Source organism: Gadus morhua, unplaced genomic scaffold, assembly GCF_902167405.1.
Source record: "Gadus morhua unplaced genomic scaffold, gadMor3.0, whole genome shotgun sequence".
In the NCBI taxonomy this organism is placed as follows: Eukaryota; Metazoa; Chordata; class Actinopteri; order Gadiformes; family Gadidae; genus Gadus; species Gadus morhua.
This window is the reverse complement of record NW_021964146.1, coordinates 151,392-155,863: the sequence shown is the minus strand read 5'-3', so window position 1 is coordinate 155,863 and position 4,472 is coordinate 151,392.

Here is a 4,472-nt window from a genome sequence, read left to right as displayed (position 1 = left end):
GAAAGGTTGCAGGCATATGGATGTATTAGAATATCCACCTAAACAACAAGGTGCTACATCTGCAATGATACAAAATCATGGATGCAGCCATCACAGGTACTGAGTTATAAGTTGAGTTATATAACCATCCTCTGATGTGGAACTTGTGGTGTAACTGTTTGACCGTTGAGTAAAACTGACCTGAGAGTTTCCAGTGTACAGTGTGGACTCCCCAGTCCAGCAGAGAGCAGCTTCACTCCTGGATCCTGCAGATCATTGGTACTCAGGTCCAGCTCTCTCAGACTAGAGGAGTTGGAGCTAAGAACTGAGGCCAGAGCTTCACAGCATCTCTCTGACAGATGGCAGCCATTCAGCCTTCACACAAAATAAAGAGAACAGGTTAGGAACTGCTATTAAAATAGCTTACATCTTTAACTTATTACATAATGAAGAAATTGTGCTTATTCAATATTGGGTGTAAAATGTATAACTATATCAAAGTTGTCATAAAGCTGCGCCAGTAGCTCAGGAGGTAGAGCGGGTTGGCTGGTAACCGGAAGGTTGCTAGTTCAATCCCCGGCTCCTCCTAGCTGAGTGTTGAGGTGTGCTTGAGCGAGTCACCTCACCCTAACTGCTCCCAACGAGCTGGCTGTCGCCCTGCATGGTTGACTCCGCCGTCGGTGTGTGAATGTGTGTGTGTGAATGGTAAATGTGAGGCAATATTGTAAAGCTGGGCTGAAAAGCACGGTATAAATGCAGTCCATGTACATTTGTTTTGCAGTGTTTACTTTTTGTTGCAGTATTATGTATATTATGTATTGTATTGTAATATATGTCATTATTTCATCTAAAGCGATGTTTTGTATATAATTAGAAGGTTAATTTAAACACTTTGCGAGCACAAGAACTAAGACAGCATTTGTGCGCTTGGGGGTGTCAGTTGCGTGCTGCTTCACTTTACATGCGCACTTTAATGGATGTAAATCTGTAAAATGTCTTCTGATATTGAACCTTGTGGTGTAACTGTTGTTACGTAATTCACATTCATACCAACAGGCCACATATGTCCTCCGGCTCCTAGGGAGGCGTCCGGCCCATACAAGAAGCCATTCATTCACATATCATTTCTACAGATACGAGCGGCCCAGGTGTTCGGCGAACTCAGAAGTTCAGGGCCACATAACAAATGCAATGCCAACACATAGCCACTAGGGGTCAGCACCATACCACAAAGCAAGTTGTAATGCCAACACATAGCCACAAGGGAGCAGCATAGAGACACATACAACATCCAGAGAGGCGGGAGTTCAGCACCATGCTTAGCCAATCAGAGCACATAACTAAGTCCACGCCTGCCCAGTATTAAAGTTACAACCCATAGCCCAGAGGGCTAGAACACTCCAGGTAAAGCATCCTTTTGAATGCCCTGCTAAGTGTATCTCCACATGTGCAAGTAAAATCCCCCTCCTTTTGTTTCATGTATGCTAGTCCAAACCTTCGCTAAAAAAATTGTGTTAAAGCGATCCTGACTCTGAAGACTTTTTCCAAAAAAAACACGGCACTGTCTGACCATTGAGTAAAACGGACCTGAGAGTTTCCAGTGTACAGTGTGGACTCCCCAGTCCAGCAGAGAACAGCTTAACTCCTGAATCCTGCAGATCATTGTTACTCAGATCCAGCTCTCTCAGACTAGAGGAATTGGAGCTGAGAACTGAGGCCAGAGCTTCGCAGCATCTCTCTGACAGATCACAGCCCTGCAGCCTGCAAACACAATAAAGAGAACAGGTTAGGAACTGTGATTAAAATAAATTACATCTTCAACTTATTACACAATGAAGAAATGTGGTTATTCAATATTGGGTGTAAAATGTATAACTATATCAAAGTTGTCGTGAAGGGGTGTCAGTAGCTCAGGCAACCCTGTCTCGTCAAAATTACGTTCCCAGAAAACTATTCTGCATTCTCAATTACGTTTGTCATGAAAACGTATTTTGTCCGCGATTACGTTTTATTGAACGTATTGCAAATACGTTCGTCCTCAGCCTATTTTTTGCCATTTATTAACCTCTAGGATAATGTTTGGTTGAAACGTATCCCAGATAGGTTAAATGTCAACGTATAGCACATTATTGTCATTAAGGCATATCTCCCTTTCAGAGAACGTTTCATTTAACGTATTTTGTCTGAAAAAACGTATCTTGGCTGTGGATACATGTTATTGAACATATCGCAAATACGTTCGTTGTCAACCTATTTTTTGCCATTCATTTACCTCTAGGATTATGTTTGGTTGAAACGTATCCCAAATATGTTAAATGTCAACGTATAGCACATTATTGTCATTAAGGCATATTTCCCTTTCGGGAAACGTTTCATTTAACGTTATTTTGTCCCTGATTACGTCTTATTGAACATATTGCAAATAGGTTCGTTCTCAACATTTTTGTTGTTATTTATTTAAGCTACCTCTTGGATTACATAGGCTACATTTAATTGAAACGTATCCTTAATGGGCTACGTTAAATTTTGATAACACATTATTGTCAGTATATAGGCATAGGCCTACCTCTCGGGAAGCGCACGTTTGATTGTAATGTTAATAGTTCAACGTTATATCAACATGTCACAAGAGGAGAAAATTATAGCTGCTGACGGGGTAACTAGGAGCGGGGGTTGCTTTGTTGATTTCTTTATCTAGGGCTATAGCTGTGGTCAAAGCGGGAAGTGTGCGTTGTCTGGGCGGCTGCCTGAACTGAGCTGCAGGAAACGACATATCCGAGATACCCGAACGACATATCCGAGATTTGAAGTTCTAGCCCTTAGAGAAAAAAAGTTTTCCCAAATGGTCTGTCATTTGGACAAAGCCCCTCAGAAGTGTAGCCTGCAAGACCTAATGGTTCAGAATGTGGTGGAAAAACAGTTTTTGAGATAGGAAGGTCCTACCGCCCTGATATTTTAATACCTTATTCTAGGGCCTTACTGGGACCTCCGCACCGAAACTTGGCCCGGTCGGACCCCGAGGGCAGGAAGGGGGGGCCCTTCCTGCCCGAAACTTGGCCCAGTCAGACCCCGAGGGAAGGCCCCCCCTTCCTGCCCTCGGGGTCCGACACTTTTTTTTTTTCTCTAGGGCTAGAACTCCAAATCTCGGATATGTCGTTCTCGGGGCCCCGGGAAATGTGTGTAAACATTTTAGCATCCCTAGCTATCTCGAAAAGGTCGGCAAAGGGGCGTGACCTCCAACAGTACAGTAAATGTACATAAGACAGAGGTTAGTTTCTAGTCCCCATTCTTTGTGGGATGGAGGTGTACATTTGTGGCTAAAGGTGTGTAGACACAGCTGGCCTATGGCCACGTTTTTGAAGTCGGGGGTCAAAAGGTCAAAAGGAGCCGGCATCACGCCGCTTATGAGATAACAAAAAGTTAATGTGTGTTTCTCTCATAACTTTTTGTCATTATTAAAGAGAGGCCTGATTCTCAGATATGCATGTTGGATGGCTAGGGTGTAGGTCTGGGAAGAACTTCAGGCCAAAATCTTGCAAGCGAGCCGCTGGGTGAGTTGCAACGAGATGGAGCACTTGCTTGAGTCATTTCCTGTAGTGCTGGAGCCACAGGTTGAAGCGTATGCGTCCTTTGAGACCCCCTTTGATATATAAGAGACCCTATACAGCTTACTTAAATGTTGTCGACTCAGTCACCTATTGCATCACTGCCTTTAGGGCTTCGGCCTCCTAATCGATCATTGTAGTAGGCTATAATTGAATGCCCTCTTTCATATATATATGATACCTCCACCACTGGGACGTGGCAACAATTCGCCAAATCCAAAAGGGGAGGGGGGGGATGCTTGTGGACAGTAGGGGTTTACCCTAGACATAAATAGGAAGTTAAATCAGGAGAAGGAATGACCTCTCACAAATATTTATTTAATAAATTGTTTCAAATAACCCTCCCTCGTTAAATCAATGAGCTTGGTGTTTTGCTTTCAAAAATTAGTTATAGAAGTCTAAACTGCAGAAAATAAACACATCCAAGCTGCCTTTAAGGATACCTTGGAATATCTGTCTATTTTTTAAACCATCGGACTCTAGTTTACGACAAAAACAACCCAATTTGACGGCAGCTCCTTTGCCGCGTGGTTCTGTGTGCATGTATTGTAATGTTCTTCTTGTCAATCAATGTGGGGGCGAATCATTAGGTCAGCTGGGGGAGGGCCTTGGAAGAACACGAGGGTGGGGGCCTGCACATGAGTGAGACCGTGTTGGGGGTTGCCGGGGTAACCAGGGTTTGTTTTGGGTGGGATTTCTGCCATTGGTTACGGGTTTCAGTGACCTGGTTTTGGTTAATTAAAAGTTCCTTCAATTACTAATGACTCGACATCGTTATGTCACCGGCGAGGTCATTACAATATGTTCAATAAAACGTAATCACGGACCAAATACGTTTTTTAGACAAACGTAATTGAGAATGCCGAATAGTTCTCTGGGAACGTAATT